General features: G+C 52.1%; 1 protein-coding gene and 1 long non-coding RNA gene across 4 annotated transcripts in view; one reads left to right on the forward strand and one right to left on the reverse strand.

Annotated features, from left to right (window-relative positions):
- Positions 1-17299, forward strand: part of Kcnab1 (potassium voltage-gated channel subfamily A regulatory beta subunit 1) — a 332151-nt gene that overhangs the window by 176768 nt on the left and 138084 nt on the right. The window lies entirely within an intron of this gene.
- On the reverse strand, positions 673-16452 carry LOC124992977 (uncharacterized). The gene is made up of 3 exons (XR_007110221.1): positions 16219-16452; positions 4945-5489; positions 673-3978 (listed from the first exon to the last, which is right to left on the reverse strand). It is a non-coding gene; the product is annotated as an uncharacterized LOC124992977 (long non-coding RNA).

Raw genomic sequence — 17299 nt, forward strand, 5'->3', positions numbered from 1 at the left:
GATCCTGCCCAGGAAGGACCAGGGCACAGGACAAGGGGGGCGTGAGAGGCAGTCGCCAAGAGGAACTCTCTGTCCTGTCTCTGCAAGTGACAGCAGTAGGGACTTCCTTGTACTTCCCACTCGGCTGGAGGGTGCCTCTGGGCTGTCAGGTGTGGCGGGTGCTGCTTGAGAAGGTGAAGTAGAAGAAACAGGCTTCGTGGCCAAACCATAATGAAACGTGATCGTGTGCCTGGGCAGTCCCCTGTGCCCTCCACCACACAACCTGGTTCTCTTCCAAGACCAAGTGGGCGCACACTGCTGCCTAATGAGAGGGCGGAAACCGCCCCCAGTGAGGCCCTCTACTGGTCGGGAAGTGGTCTGGGCTGGGTGAGTGAAACTTCCCAATGGAGACTCAGCAGGAAGCAGGGTCAGTGTCTGAGCTACCAGGAACACATTCGGTATTTCTTAGAAGACACCTGGGGGTCCCACTTCCTGCTTTCTGCGTGACAATGGAATAACGTGCAAACTACGACTCTGCATTGTGGATAGTGTAAGAATCTTCCTGTTGTCTCAAATTCACCTACTTGATGCTTGGAATAGTGTTTCAGACTTTTAACAAAAGTTTTTAACAAATCACAAGAAATACCAGAGCAACATTTTTCAATAGAAATTTAATGGGGCCACAGGGCCTATTAAACCTTTCCAGTAGCTCTGTTTGAAAAAGTAAAAAGCAGCAGATGAAATTAATTTTAATAGGACATTTTATTTAACCCACTATATCACATGATTTCAATGTGTAATCATATATCACATGATTCATAGATCATATCAATGTGTAATATGAATTATTGAAGTACTTCACTTTTTTCATACCAAATCTTCAAAATCCTTGTGAGAAAATCTGGTATTTTATACATGAGGGGCATTCCTTTTGGATGTTCCAGTCTCATCACAAATCTTTAATCTATGTTTATATTTCAAATTCATTAGTGAAAAAGTTGATTTCCATTTTCAAGTCATTCTGCACAGACCAAACTCAACTGTGCATGTTCTTCAGTTAAAATTGAAATTGAAATTCTATAACATAAAATGTTCAGTTCCACAATGGTACCACCCACGTTCCCAGGGAACAGCAGCCACAGGTGGCAGCGTCTACACTTTTAGTGTGGGTTTGGACCAGTGAGTCCTGGGATTTCCTTGGAGGTGGATCCGTGTAGGAGGATTAGAACTTTTGGCAAAATGAGACTTGAGAGTTTTCCCTGATCACGCACGTGATTCTGCCACTGACTGACCCCCATAAGCACAAGACTCAGGTCCAGATGTCCCTCCAGCAGACAACGGCTGTCCATCTCTCCTTGGAGGCCACAGGCCAGGGAGGGTAGAACAGGTGACCTGCAGATCTCTTCAAAGCCGTGTTGACTGAGTCACCCTCTTGGCACTCGCGAGAAACAAAGGATCCCCTGCGCTGCAGATGGACGGCAGTGGTTTTGCCAGCGGCCCCGCCTCTGCCTTCTGAATGAACCTGGCCTCCTTCCTGTTCCTCCTGTCCCCAGATCCCCTGCCACCCATGATATCATGGTCCTCTGAAAGGGCTGCGGCTCGGGAGGTCAGCATGGCCACGTTCTCGTGACTCTCAGAGCACCAGCAGCGAGCTTGCGCTTGCCCACCCACACTTGCCCTTAGCCCATGCCATTGGTTGGTGTTTGTTTTAAAGTAATTTCAAAAGCCAGAGCCTTGTGAATAAGCAGCGGTGTCCCTCTAGGTCATCATCTTAGAGCAGTGGACTCTGTCACTTCCCAAATAGAAAGATTAGAGACCTTAAACCAGGACCCAGGAGGACATAAAGGAGACAGGAGCCAGGAGCCCAGGATGACGTGCTTGTGTTGCAGCGGGACATCCCACCGTGGGCGTGCAGCTCCGGGGAGCCCAGGCCTCTGCTGATGACCGGATGCGCTGAAGCTGTGTGTCAGCGCATTATGTGTCATGGTGGTGTCCGTGTGGTCTGTGGGGCAACATGGAGATACTCCAGGTAGTTAGCTGCAACAGACCTCCTGTGGCTGCGTCATTGCTCCAGGACAGTGACACAGATCAAGCCAGCAACGGTTTGGTAGGAAGAGCCCTAGAAAACCCAAGCTGTGTCCAAGCCTCCTAGGAACTGGTGGTGACTTTGAATGGGCCATTTTATCCTGTTAAAGCCTCAGTTTCCTCGTCTGAGGAAGTGACAGGATGACCACCAAGAGGGGTCGAGAGAGGATGGAGCGAGGTACCTGACGTGGTCGTAGAGTTGTTCTTGACCTTCACCGCGTGATCAGTATACAGGATTCATTTTACACGACGTCCTTGGTAGTGTCAAGCCCTTACTGAAGCTGTGTCTGCAGCCCGGGCTCCTCATCTGAATGTTGGAAACATTCAGCAGCAGTAATGTGTGAAGGTGAAGGTGAGGACGAATTGACCTGAGACTCAGGAAGTGCTGAGAGCAGGCAGGACGCAGAACTCCACTGAGTGATAAGTGCTTTCACTGCTTTGTTGATATTACAGTTGTTTTTATCAAGTGAAAGATGGGAAGGATTCATTCTCTGGACCATTACCCTTAATTATGCATCCACTGGCTCCTAGAAATAGACCATTTAGAACTTCATTCCTGTGCACAAATTTGAATGATTGACTTCTAGCACGGCCTTCTGCAGGCAGATTGATCAGTTGGACAACAGTTCTGAACCCTGGCATGGTCAGTCCTGGTCAGACTCCTCAGATCCCAGAACCCTCAGGCACCGAGAGAGCAGCCTGTGGCCACGTGGGGCAAGTCGGGACAGTGGCTCCTGAGTCGCCCTGGAAGAGTCGTGAAGAGTGTGTGTGGTCGGCACTCTAGGTGCTGTCTGCCTGGGCCTGGGGCTGATCACATTAAAGCCGAGAAGCCATTACCCTGTCTCAGAATAGGATAGTTAATTTAGTCCAAGATCACATTGAAAATTACTAACACTCTGGTGTGTTGGGTAAACTTCTGCAGTTTAAAAAAACATATTCAAATGCCTGGTGGCAGCTGACTGTGCTTTATCAGGTTTTAGAATTTTGGTATCTATTTGATCATTTGGTTTTGCTGGCTCTATGTCCACTCTGGCTATGTGTCCAGCCAAAGCCAATTATGTTATTAAGTGAAAATGTTTTAATTTAGCATTTTATCATGCTTGTTTACAAACAATCCAAAGACAACCGATCAAGCAGATTGCTTAATGCAGGAACAAGTGTTAAGACATCTGCAAATCCCCTGCTGCAGCTCCCGGATTTATCATAGTTGGAGGTGTCCACTCCAGGACGTCAGCATCGCCTGTGTCCTCCGAGGTGAAGAGAGCAGGCTCTGAGATACCAGGTCATACCATCTCCGTTTGAGCCACTCTCAGAAGAGCCGTGACTCAGGTGCATTGAGCTCAGCTCCTTCGTGATTGCATGGTCCACTTCTCCATTCCGCACAAAGTTTGCACTCTTTCAAATCCTTTCAGTCATCGCCAACTTACTTCTTATAAATCCAACAGAGGCCACCAGGGTGGCATGCCAGAAGGGGCACAGAATTATCAACCAAAGGAAACTCCTCTGGCTTCAGGCTGGATGGTACAATTAGGAGCCGACACCTGTACTGTCCTCCGCCATCTCCGAGCAACTGGACGTCTGTGTGGTGAATGAGGCGCAGCCCAACTCCAGGCATGTGCTCAGTTCTGGTTGAGATCAGCCCGCTTTCCATGTCAGGAAGCTCCTTTCCCCACAGCTGAACTGGAAGCCAGGCCTCTGCTGAACGCGGAACAGCGGCCCCTCAGCACAGAAGCGGGGTGCCTCTGTCAGGTTCAATACAAGCAGCATCGCCTGAACGGAAGTGGTTCCAAGCTCAGTTTCCCTTAAAGCCCCTTCACACTGACCACCAGGGGCCAGGTGTGAAGGAGGGCGGGGTGGACGGGTCCAGGGAAACAGTGGTGACGGCTGATGTCAGACTCGTTTCATTACCATCCTCTGCAGAAAAGGGACACAAAGCAGGGACTGACTGAGCCAGGAAGGGAAGAGGGAATTCGCCATCCCCAAAGTGTTTACTGTCCCAATGGGACACTTGTCCTCAGGCTGGGTGGTGGGGTCAAGGAGTTTACAGCAGGGCTTTGGACTAATGTGGCCGGGTTGAATCCTGGTTCCATCACTCACGGTATGACCCAATTTGCTTGCCTTCTGGTTTCTCCTCTGTAGGGTGGGGACGATGACCTGACAGGTGCCAAGGTTGGGTGTGGTTTGTCCCCAAGCAAGCAAGGGTCGGAGGCATGTTTCTCCATGTAGCAGTGTTGAGGTGGCAAACCTCTAAGCGGTGGGTCCCAGGGAGGTGGCTGGATCACCAGGGGCACTGCCCTTGGGAGAGCTAAGGTGGTTCTCCTGGGACCCCAGTTAGTTCTTGAGAGTGAGTTGTCATGAAAGAGCAAGGCTGACCCTCAGTCACTCTCTGGCCTCCGGTCTGGCCATCTGCGCTTCCCTCCTGCGGAGGCTCCTGCCTTGATTCCCTCTGCCGTGACAGGACACAGCCTCGGCCATGACATGGTTCGTCAGAGGCTGAGCCATGGGACACCTGCTCTTGGACTTCCATCCTCCACAACCATAAGCTAAATAAACCTCTTTTCTTTATACACTGCATTTTGTATAGTAATGAAGATGGATTAATACAATGGGAAACATACACTTACCTGATAATGTGGTTGAGATGCTTAATGAAGGGACTGAGTAAGGGCCTGGTACCCAGACAGTCACGGTGTTAGTTTCTAAAAAGCTTTATAGATGCTGCGTAGAATCAGTTAGGAACCCTGCCCTATTCTCTAGGGGGCCTGGACCCTGAGGTCCAGTCAGTTTCTATTCTCTGTGTGGAATAGAACTGGCCACAAACAAGTGTACCCGGCTCATTTTCCACATGACCTAAGGAAAATGCTAGTTCACAGAACTTACCTGAACCCCACAAAGTGTCAATACTACAAAACATTTTGATTCCCCAAGGGCTCCTAGTTTGCACCCCGCTGGTGTCTGCGGTCCTGCACTGAATTTTTCGGTGGTAATCACAGCGCACCGTCCTGGCAGTCAGCTCTCCCTGTCCTTCACCTGGGTTCAGTCTGGGTTCCTGCTGGGCTTTTTGTCTGTGGTGCTTTGGGGAGGGACTCGAACCAGGACGAGCCAAGCCTTTGTCACATGGCCTGAGCTCTGGCGTCTGGACTTTCTCATCATCTTGGACGGCCGCTGGCCCCGTCAGTCCAAGTGGATGTGGATCAGAGTGACGAAGGTGAGCACGTTTTGAAGAACTGCAGAAGCAAAGTTGTTCATGCCAACTGTAAAGGTCTAAGGGGTGACCCAGGCTGGCGTGGGGGCCCGATGTTCAGAAGGCCGGGAAACCGGAGAGCGTGCTCTGCGCAGCCTCTCTACCAAACAGGTTTCACACTCTGTTGTGCACTTGGCCCTTAGACATCAAAATGAATGAAAGAAAGTAGACGTTCTTGGCCCTGAAAAAAATAGTAAAAATTATTATAACCAATGCACAAATGTCACAACAGGGCATTTTTGTGAAGGTTGAAGATAGATTTTTAAATGACAAATATTTGGAATTCATCATTTCTTTTTCTCCTCCTCCTCTTCCTCCTCCTCCTTCTCCTTCTTCTTCTATTTTTCCTTCTCCTCCTCCTCCTCCTCCCCTTCTCCCCGCCCCTCCTTCTTCTTTTCTTCTTTTTTTGGTACCGGGTATTGAACCCAGGAGCACTTAGCCACTGAACCACATCTCCAGTCCTACTTTTTATATTTTATTTAGAGACAGGGTCTCACTGAGTTGCTTGGGGCCTCACTATATTGCTGAGGCTGGCTTTGAACTCTTGATCCTCCTGTCTCAGCCTCCTGACCCGCTGGGATTTCAGACATGAGCCACTGTGCCTGGCTCATAGTTTCCTCTTTGAGATTTTTCTCCTTCTTTCTCTCCTTGTGTTTGAAACAAAGGTGGGGTGAAAAGGGGGTGAAATTTGGATACTGAGCAGAAACTTTGGTTGTGGGAAGATGATGACAGATGGGGGTGTGTGAACTCGAGTGCTTCACAGGCCTGCTCCTTAAGCTGAGGACATTGGCTGTCTTGTCACAACTATGCCCCTCACACCTGGAAGAGGGCTGGGCCACCGCACGTGATCAATAGCCATCTGTTAAATAATTGGAGACACAGGACTGAACTTCCATCTCCCCAGATCGCAGGCTTCATAAAGTCAGGCGAGCTGGCCTCCCCTGGAATGGCAAGCGTGTCCTTGGTCCCCAGCTCTCAGCAGCTCAGAAGTTATTTGAGGGAGAACGCCAAGCCAGCCACAGAGAATCCCCAGTGCCCCATTCCTTTAAATGACCAGAGCAACCCTCTAGCCTGCAGCCAGATTGCTGCATGGCACCCGGGCCTGGCTAGGAGATGCGTCGAGGCATGGTTACGGGCCAGGAGGGAGGCCTGGCGCCTCTGTGTCTTAATTTTGCTTTAATAGCCTTCAAACAGGGAGACCACTTTGCTGGCTGTGAAGCCCCATGCAGTGGGTTGGGCGTGGCTTATTTTACAGCACTGCTGCATTTGAATTTAAGCCACATAGCTCCCAGGAGTAATTTCACTTAGGTACCTAAAACAGGAATGAAGTTAGCAGAAGGGGAGGACCTGGTCCCTGGAGTCCGCAGGGAACCGTCGAGAAGAAGGATGTCATCATGACGTCAGTGGCTAATCCAATACCCGGGCAGCTGGGTTAGATTCTTGAATGTAAATGGGGAATTTTCCAGGATTTTGCAGCTCACACGATGCTTTGCATGAGTTTGAGGCTCTTACCAGTTCCCCTTCCCAGTAAGTGGCGTCTCAGAGTCCTGTGGCCACCTCAACCCAAGCCCTGACAAGTGGAAATGACTGCGGTGGTGTCGTGAAGGCGGAAGGGGGACACAGCGTGCAGCCCCCGTCCTCTTCCTGCCTCCAAGGGAACCAATGCACAGAAATGCAAAGGACCCCTGCCACAAATTCACTCACTAAGCCAAGAGATCTCCCCCACTCTGTTCCTGAAAGATCTTTGAGCAGAAAAAATGAACAAGACAAAGTTCTTGGGTGGCAAAATCTCCCCCACAGGGTCCCTTTCCTGCCCCAAAGCCCCAAGCTCATGAGAGCTGCTATCCAGGTTTTGTTTGGGTTTTTGCAGTTCCACCTAATTCGTAATTGAGGGGTGAAAGGATCTAAGATTCCCATATCATGGGACATATGGGAGCGAATAAGGTTGCCAGATTCAAAAAATAAAAATACAGGTTGCCCAGTCAAATTTGGATTTCAAATAAACTGGGAATAATCTTCCAGGGTAAATATCTTCCATGCAGCATGTTGGGCAGAGTTATCTTAAAAACCGCGTCAGGGGCTGGGGTCGCGGCTCAGTGGTATTGCACTTGCCTGGCATGTGTGAGGCCCTGGGTTCGATTCTCAGCACCACATGTAAATAAATGAACAAAATAAAGGTCCACCGACAATTTTAAAAACAGCTGCTGCGGTTTGGAGAGGGTTCCCTTTGGCGTGTTTACCTTTATTTGCTTGGAGGAGCCGCGTGGTGGATGGAAAGGGCGCTGCGTGAGCACCAGCTTGCCTGGCTGTGCTCAGCCCTGATGGCACTCAGCGTGACCTCAGACCCAGGAATGCCTGGTGAGGGGTTTGATAAAAGGCTGTTCTGTGACATCCGGGGACCAGGAGAGGACTGACGGGGAAATAAAGCTGCTGACACCCGTGTGCCAGACGGCTGGCTGTGCGCTCCGGCCCGGCAGTGTGTCCCTCCGGGGAGGAAGCGCAGGCACCGCTGCATCCCTGGAGCGTGAGGGCTGGGTTTTCTTGCTGCAGCTCTCTTTGTTTCTTGGTTTGTTTCTCTCCTTAATATTTCATTGAGGTACGATTCACTGTGGTAAAGTGCACGGTCTTCCATGTGCAACTGGACCAGGTTTTCACGGGTGCTCATGGACCACAGGCAGGCAAGGCTGAGACCACTTCCACCCTGGAGGGCTCTTGTGCCTCTTCCCAGCCAGTGCAGGTCCCCAAGGCGATCCCGGTTCTGTGTCCTCTGGGCCTGGATTAGGGCCTGGCCTTGAAGTTCATGCAGAGGGCATGGTACAAACTGTATCCTTTGGGACCTGGCTTCTCTCAAGGTCATTGACATTCAGATTCCTCTGGGTTGTCTTGCGTGTTATGCTTTGATCTTTCTCATTCCAACATGATAATCCACTGCAGCAAAGACGCCACCACGTGCTCATCCCTTTCATGGTCTAGGGACTACCTCAAGGTCGCTTCCGGTTTGGGTTATTGTACATAAAGCTGCCATGAGCACCCTGGCACTTACCGCTTGGTGAGTGTGTGCATTTGATTCTCCTCCGTGTGCAAGAGTAGACTGGCCGCATCACAGAGCATCTCTGGTCTCACTCTCTCCAGCCCCAGGCTTGTCAAAAGCACATCGCTTGGGTGGAAAACTTGCAAATATGTTTGTTGTGAGGGAGGGAAGAAGGGAATAGGGAAGGGAGAAGGGGGCACGGAGCCCAGGTTCTTCACCAGACTGTGCCATGCCCAGCCTTAAACCCACGTTTCCTGGGGGCCAGGGCTGAGCACTTCTTCAACTGTTCAGGAAGTAGAGTCCGCCGAGCACCTTGGGCCCTACACACTTAGTCACCGATGAACCATGCACTTATTGATGTGTAAGCAAACATCGTTTCATAGAAGAAGAAAAACTGTCGTTTCTTCTTCTATAAACGTATGTTCAGACCTTCACGCTCTTGTCTTTCGCCACGCTGAATGACACTCGTCAAGTATCAAGCTGTCCTGTCGCAACAGGGTCCATGCACTCTTAGAAATACAAAAATACTTCACAAACAAGTCGGTTCTTAAAGATGAAAAAATCCTAAAGTTCGTCCTATTCATTTCCAATCTGGCAGGAAATAAGTAACATTACATTTATGTGAAATAAAACTTTCATCTGCCAGGACAGCAGGACACTGGCCCCTCCTCCCCGTCAGTGGCGTCTTTGGCTGAGGCGGAGATGTCCCAGCACAGGCTAAGGATGCGCCCTCTCCTGCTCTGGCCCTGATGCAGCTGCCTCTTGGCCCTGGAGGAGGCCAGCCTGCAGCTGGTGGCCCTGTGGCTCGTGCCTCTCTGACACGGCGCGGACCCACTCAAGTCCAGCCCTTCCAACCTTGGGCTCCTGGAGGAAGGAGCAGTGTGGGGCTGGGCCCGGGTGGGCAGAGTCCTCAGGACCCAGTTCTTCCAGAGGAAGCCCTAGGAGGCTCAGTGAATGAGGGTTTGGCTGTGACTTCTGGACCTGATAATGGCGTCAAAGCGATATTCATTCAGCAGACACCGTGCAGAACTCTGGGCTTCTCCCAGCCTAGCGATGTGCAGGGAGCCGGTCCTGCACACTGGGCCTGCAGCCCTGTGATGGAGGGCGAGTGGCCAGCACAGGGTTGCTAAGCCATGGTATCCAGTAGCTGGGGCGTGGTGGATACATCTGCAGCTCCCGCCCTTCTCCACTTCAGCTGGGGACAGAGCTTCATTGTAAGTCCAGAGCGTGTGTGTGGTGAAATGTATTATTCTGCCTGAAAGTCCGTGATTTTTTTAGCACTGAAATAGTCAGTAATCCCAAAAGCCCAGGCCAGGATTATAGGATTAAGCCCTCAGGGAACATGTTTAGAATGCCTCAGGCACTGAGCAGGGCGAGGGTTCTGGAATGGGGTTGGTTCAATCCACAGCACTCAGGCAGGATCGGGTGCCCAGGACCACCCAGGCAGTGATAAGGGAGGGAGACCGGACACAAAAGACGCCCGAGTGCCCCGGGCCTCTGGAACTGAGGACTCAGAGCCTGCCTGAGCCGTCCCTCTCCTGTCACCCCCTCAGCTCTCAAGGAAATCACTTAGAGGATAGTGTGGCCTAGACAGGTGGCAGGCCTGGTTCAGACCTCAGACTCTCCACTTACCAGCTTCGTGACCTTGAGAAGGTGAACTCCAGCTCTTTCTCCCCGCTCCCCCCACAGTGCTGGGGATTGAGTTCAGGGGTGCTCTACCACTAATCCACACCCCCAGCCCTCTTTATTTTTAGTTTATTTTAAATTTTGAAGCAGAGCCTTACTAAGTTGCCCAGGCTGGCCTCAAACCTATAATCCTCCTGCCTCAGCCTCCGAGATTGGGATTGCAGGGATGTGCCACCGTGGTCAACTGTGAACATAAACTTCTTGAGTTTCATTTTCCTTTCCACCAGTGGTCACCAGGACTATTGTGAGGGTAGGAGCCCAGGTGACCAGCCTCACCCACTGTTTTCCTGCTGCAGGTCCTGAGCCAGGCAGCACGTCAGCTCTGCCACCTGAGATGCTCTTATAAGCTCATACTGCTGTTTCCCTGCCTGAGATGTGATTTTATTTAGGGAGAAACAGGGTGTCTCCAATGAGGATCTTCAACAGGTTTTGAAAAATTACAGCAATGCAATCTGAAAAGAGGGGATCAGGACACATTTTTCCCATGTGGAGAAAAAAAATAGGGGAATTGGAGCTTTAAGTTACCACGTGATTAATCAATTTTGGCACAAGCCAATGGCACCTGCCCCTCAGTTTTTACAGTACTTTGCATGAGGACTCAGAAGAGCCAATAGGTGTTGAATGAATCCTAATGGTCCGTCCAGCTCTGCATGGGGCATGAGTCAAGTCTCCTTGGGAAAACCACTTGGACAGCCTGGAGCTGGTGGACTGGCAGCCCGTGCAGCCTCGTTGCTCCTTAGAGAAGGCTGCAGGGTCTGACTGATCTCAGGCAGCACAGCAGCTACAAAGCCTTGTGACGGCTCCACGCTTCCTCTCTTTATGAGCAAGTCCACTGGCCATCTCCCCAGGCCAGGCGCGGGCTACAGAGCCCCAGGGCAGCATCCTGGGCTGGAGGGTTTACTGCTGCCACACGGTAGGATGTGGGAAGCAAGGTGGCACAGCCTGGGCAGGGCAGAGAGAGAGCCACCGAGAGGAGGCGGGGGCTTCGTCTTGGTCATCAGCATTCCATCTGGGACAAAATAACTGGGGTAAACAACCTAGAGGAGGAAAGATTCATTTCGATTTGTGGTTTCAGAGGTCTCAGTTCATGGTCGGCTGTCTCCCTTGCTCTGGGTCTGAGGTGAGGCAGAGCATCATGGTGGAAGGGCGTGGTGGAGGAGAGCTGCTCAGGCCATGGCCTCTGGAGAGGAGGAGGAGGAGAAGGAGGAGGAGGAGGAGGAAGAGGGGGAGGAGGAGGGGGGAGGAGGAAAAGAAGGAGGAGGAGAAGAGGAAGGGGAGGAGGAGGAGAGGAAGGGGAGGAGGAGGAGAGGAAGGGGAGGAGGAGGAGAGGAAGGGGAGGAGGAGGGGAGGAAGGGGAGGAGGAGGGGAGGAAGGGGAGGAGGAGGGGAGGAAGGGGAGGAGGAGGGGAGGAAGGGGAGGAGGAGGAGAGGAAGGGGAGGAGGAGGGGAGGAAGGGGAGGAGGAGGGGAGGAAGGGGAGGAGGAGGGAGGAAGGGGAGGAGGAGGAGAGGAAGGGGAGGAGGAGGGGAGGAAGGGGAGGAGGAGGAGAGGAAGGGGAGGAGGAGGAGAGGAAGGGGAGGAGGAGGGGGAGGAAGGAAGAGGGCCAGCAGGGGAATAGAGATGACGAACCCTTCCAGGGCGCACCCCCGGGGACCTGCATCCTCCAATCAGGTCCCCCTCCCACCGGGTCCATCCAACCACCAGTGGACCAATCCACTGATGAGGTCGGAGAGGTCAGAGCCCTCATCATCCAATTATTCCCCCAAAGCCCATCTCTGAACAAGGCTGCACTGGGGACCAAGCCTTCAAAACTTGAACTTTTGGGGGACAGTCCAGATCCAAACTGTAACATTCTTCACAAAGAAAGTAAAATTCTAAGGGTCTGGCACAGGTATAGCAGAATAAGAGTGTGGCTTTGGGCCTCGCAGTGTAGCCTTGGATAAGTTACTCAGCCTCTCCGGGCCTGGAGGAACTCAGCTGGAAAGTGAGGTTACCAGATTCCCCCCATAGGGATATTTTCAGGGTTAAAAGGGTTCTCCAGTGTGCACCTGCATCAGAATCCCCTGGGGACTTGCTGAGACTCTGACTCGGCGGGTCCAGGGAAGGTCTTTGGAGTCTGCCTTCCTGGCCATCTCCTGGGGAACGCTGATGCTCTCAGAATCGTGGAGCTGGCCCCAGGGAGGACCTCAGAACAACTTCTGCCCCGTAGCACACTCAGCAAGCGTGATCTGTTGTCCTGAGCTTTGCGCTGGGCTTCGGTGGATGAGTAGGAGTTTTCTGGGTGAAGTAAATCACTCCAAGAAAAGACACTCGACCAAGGACACAGGATGATGTTTCCGGGGTAAATTCGATTTGTTGTAAAACGCCAGGTGCCTTGGGGTCAGAGATTGCCAAGGAGAGCGGAGAGAGCACGTCAAACGTAGCCTTTGACAGTCGGTAGGCCTGCGGTGGGTGCTCGGGGAGGTTGGGGGGTCAAGTTCAGGGAGGTTGTGAGGGGCAGCGGCTGACCAGGCAGCAGCTCCTGAGCCTGGAAACTGCAGGCGGCCCTGAGCCTGACACCAGGCCACTGAGCTTCAGAGACGTCCCTGCTGTGTTTCGCCCCATGAGCAGGCGCACCCACAAAGCAGTCTTATCTACCGAAAGCCACTTGCAGCTGGCGGGGGACGAAGACCGCGCGTGGAAGCCCTGGGAACTTCCCGGGAGCCAGGGCCTGTGAAATCTGGACAGATTTAATCACCCTGGTTGCAGCTGCTCCTCAAATGGAGAGCTTAATCTCATTTTTATTTCCTGTAAAGAACAATTTGGAGAAGCTTCCAGGAAGCCAGAATCAAGGTCCCAGAGTTCCATGGAGACCTCCTCACTTAAAAACAGAAATGCTAAATGCAGGGTACAGAGGCTGACGTGCATTTTAGAGGTTTCGTCCTGTCAGTCCACCCTTTTAACTTAAAACATAAAGCGTCAAGTAATTGTATTAGTCACAGGAGAACAAAAGACTTTTTGCAACACACGCATGCTCTGTCTCTCAGCTGTTATCAGCCTGTGCAATGAAATTGGGTTCCGCTCTCTGTCTGGGAGGCTGTGTGCATGGCCTCAGCAGAAGGGACGCCGAGGCCCGTGGGTCATCCCGGCCTTGGCAAGCAAAGGCAAAAAGCATTGAACTTCCTTCAGGCCCTGGGCAGAGGAGGGAGCCGCAAGAGTGGGATCCTTAAGGCCAGCAGGGGCCCGGCTCCCTGCCCTCTGCCCTGTGAACACAGGGTGGCTCCTGGAAGGTCCAGAAGGAGGAAGACACGGAGAGGCGCTCTGGCCTCAGGGGACAAGCTGCCTGACCCACCCACACCTGCTTCTTCACCTGTGAAGTGGGGACCACGAGAGCTCACCTGTGGAGTTGTGAACATGGAGTGAGTGGGCTAGACCTTAAAGGTCACCCCCTTGATCAAGGCCAGTTGATCCTGTCTCAAAATTTAAAAAAAATAAAATAAAATGGTCTGGGGATGTAGCTCAGTGCTAGAGCACCCTGACTTCAATCCCAGAAAGTCACCCACCGGAAAGGCAATGACCAGATCCCTATGAGCCAGGTGGCCTCAGGAAACTCAACCGGCTGAGTCTCAGTTTTCTCAGAAAATGGGAGGTGGGAGAGTGTGCCTTTGAGACGTTCCCTGTTCCTAAGTGACTCTGCACTGCCGCGCGTGTCCTGCTGTGGGAGATTAAGGGGCGGCAGGAGTGGAGGCTGGCTTTTGCCTCCTGTTCCCACTAACCTTGCCGTGGTTCTGGAGCCATCCGTGCTGAGCCAGGCCCTGAGAACAGCATGTTTGCTTGTCCTTCACGGGGAGGACGGAGAGTTGACAGGGTGAGCCACCAAGGGGAGGGCTGCCCACAGGGAGAGGGACACAGCCCTTTGGGAGAGCGCCTGCTGCTGAGATGGGAGCAGGCACGGAGTACCTGGGCACACCAGTCTGGGAAACAGCTGTCCCACCTCACTGGTCACCTGGACAGAGACTCGGAGGCGATCCAGAACAAGTCGGCCCCTGAAGAGCTGAGAAAAGCCGGCTCATTGCTGGCGGGTTCCCGGCTGACTCTCCCGACTCCTCTGGTCCTGCAGCGTGGCACAGAGGAGGAGGTGTGGGGGTGTGCACTGGGGTGTGCTCTAGAAGCCGCCAGCAGGGCAGCGTGGGCTCAGCCCACCTGGCTTTGGAGCAAGGCTGATTGCTGCTCGTGTGGACACGCAGAGGCTTGATCTGCAGAGCACATTTGAGAAACGAGAAAGCACGCAGAGCTGATGGTGAGGGAAACGGATTCCCCACAGTCAGACTGGGGACAGGCTACGGGAGAGGAGCAGGCCGCCAACTCAGCTCTCTGAACCCTAATGCTCTGGAGCTTAACTGTGGAGGCTGCTTATGCTCCAGTCTGAAAACAAGGGCACCTCCAGAAGTCTCTTCTTGGCTAGAGCATTGAACTGCCAGAGGGAGACTGTCCAAAGTTGTGTTTTTGTTCTAGCATGGTGACCAGTCACTTTGGGATGCTGAGTGACCACAATGAGCAGAGCTGTCCACTTACAATGAACATGGAGTTTGAGTAAAAAATAACCTTTGTTGAGGTGTGGGGCATGCTCATTATTGCAGCGAACCTAGCTTAGACTGACTAATGAGCATCCTCTGGTGACTGACACTGGGCAGGCCTCTGAGAACCCCTGGATAGACAGATGAACTTTCAGGTGCCTCCCAAATCTAAACTTCTTTTGGTTCTGTAAGCAGCTGATCAGCTCTTACCTTCTGATAAGATGCTAACTGCTACTCCATGAACACGACTCTCTTGGGTTTTTCTGAGGGTGCATATCCGGGTCGGGAGTGCAGCAAGGCTCTCAGGGAGCAGCTACAGGCAGGAGCGGGCAGTAGGCACATTCCCAAGACATCACCCCTCTCCTTTAGGCTTTTATTTATATAAAATCTGCAGTTTTTATATAAATGGGTGGGCAATCTGTTCCAGGGGTTTTCATCAAAGGTGAGGACGATTCCTTAACATTTGCTGCCTAGACTCCGTCATGAGTGGGAAGCGTAAGTTTCTCAGCCCCACCAAGTGGGCCACTTCAGTCTCTGAGTGACACTCTGGCCCCCCCAGACCATTCCAGGCTCCCACTGAATGTCCCATGTTTGGGGAACTCCTCTGTCCTGGGCAAACTGGGACAGCTGGTCTCCCGACGGGCCACTTTGTGTCTCTCCAACACCGTCACTGTGAGTACAAGCTCTGCCGGCCCCGCTATGAGGGCTGGCGAAGTTAGATTCAGGCTCTTCCATGTGCTCTGGCTCAAGTCAGGAAAAAATAAACCTTCAACAACTTCTGTCCTACAGAAAGAGGCTTGCAGATTCCAACATGCTAGCCAAAAAGAAAAACTCCTCCTCAGCCGAGTTTTCTGCCAGCTTGATAGGCAACGGCGGAGATGGGTGGCTTCCAGCAGCGCTGTTCCAGCCCCGAGCTGGCTTGCGCCTCTGCTCTGCCACTTGACGGCTTCCAGGTTTGCAGGCGCTGGCAGGGGAGCCGCCGTCTGTCACCCGCGGGGCCGCGCTGAATTTTCCTGTTCTGACAACCAGACAAGATGTCTTTTGAAGGGTGTTTAATACTTGGGTGGTTTGTTTTCAGGAGAGAAGAGCCCCAGAGCAGATTCGCCTCAGGAATATTACATGCTGGAGATGGTTCTGTATCCTCTTTGAAGTCTGAGTAGAGGGTTATAAAGTTAGACGTTTTTTGTTCTGCAATTAAATAAGTGCACTGACCTTTTGCTGAGCACGGATAATGTCGAGCCAAGTGGGAGTGGGATGGGGGGTGGTTAAAGCAATATGGCATTTGCTTTGCCTCTGGCTCCGGCAGGGCATTAGGAAGTGACTAAGAAGATTATCGTCAACTTTAAGAAAATACCTCTGGAGTGTCCTGTCCGCCTGGACGTCCTGCTCTGGGACCTACCCCCAGCCTCCTCGCCCCTCCCCTCTGCCGTTCACAGAGTCCTGGGTCCTGAACCAAAGCTGATTCTAGAAACAAAAGGCAAAAGAGTGCAAAAGAGGACAACCTCTCCTTCCAGGGAGACAGAGCTGGGAAGAAACGAGAAAGTGAGTGGGCAAACGAGATGAGCTCAAGGAGTGGGGGAAGGCCACTTCCAGAGGCGGGTGGTCACGCGGTGGGCTGCCAACCACGGGGGATACTCACCCAACGGGGGCAGGTTTCTGGCTTCATCTGTGGACTCCGGCACAGGAACAAGGGTGTCAGGAGTTCTTCTCTTTCTTCTCTTGGATTAAGTTTGGTTCTCAGAAATTTTCCATTATAGAACTGCCTTGGGTTGGGGCAGGGGGTGAGCTGTGCCTGGGCAGAGTGTGGGTGCGGAGGTGTCGGGCCTGGGGCCCGCGAGGCCGGGAAGGAGCCGGGGGTGCAGCGCACGGCTTGTCCTCCACAGGGCTTTTCCACGCCCACCCTGTGGGGAGGAGGAGGCGGTGAGGCCTGAGAGCGCCCTCCCTGGGCTCTTCTCCAGGCAGCCCCGGGCTCTGTCCCAGTGAGACCTGCCTTTGCGTCTCTGTGTGGCAGGACTCTGGCTACTGCCCAAGCCAAGCGCCAGCCACGGCCTGCAGGGTCAAGACCTAGGCTGGAGGGAGCATCACTGAGGACACTCAGAGGTGGGACTCAGGGGGAAGGAGCTGCCTGGGGACCTGTGGCTCTGAAGGCCACCCTGCTCCATGCCACCACCAAGCTCTCTCTGATCCCAAAAGGCCTGGATGGGGCAAATGGCCCCAGTGCCTTCTGTGCGTCATAGGTCTGGAAAGAGGGACCAATCAGAGGATATAGTTTTGTTCTCCTTTAGATAAAAGGAGAATCTAGTTAAATGGAAAAAAAAATCTAAATCAAAGATATAGATATTGCCTAAAATAAGAATTGATTAGTGCACTTTCCAAAAATCATGTTTTAAAAAATTGATCCAAAATCAGAGAGAAACTTAGAGATGGCACAGCTACCTAATATGAGGGAAATGAAGGCAAAAGTAAATTGCTGCAAAGTCTTTTATAGAATAATATTCTAGATGAGACCAGAAAAATCACATTCTAATGAACATAGTGAGAAAATTCTTGACAAATTTCAAAATGTTGGACTCTTCTGGAGGTTGATGCATTCTCATAATTTTTCTATGACCATCTAATTAAGTACGTCTGTAAATCAAGACAACCATTTTTAACTTTGTTTTACTCTGCAGATTAAATTTCAACCTTTTAAAGGTAGTTGGTTTTTTTTTTTTGCTTAT

This window comes from Sciurus carolinensis, chromosome 9 (genome assembly GCF_902686445.1).
Source record: "Sciurus carolinensis chromosome 9, mSciCar1.2, whole genome shotgun sequence".
NCBI classification, from domain to species: Eukaryota; Metazoa; Chordata; class Mammalia; order Rodentia; family Sciuridae; genus Sciurus; species Sciurus carolinensis.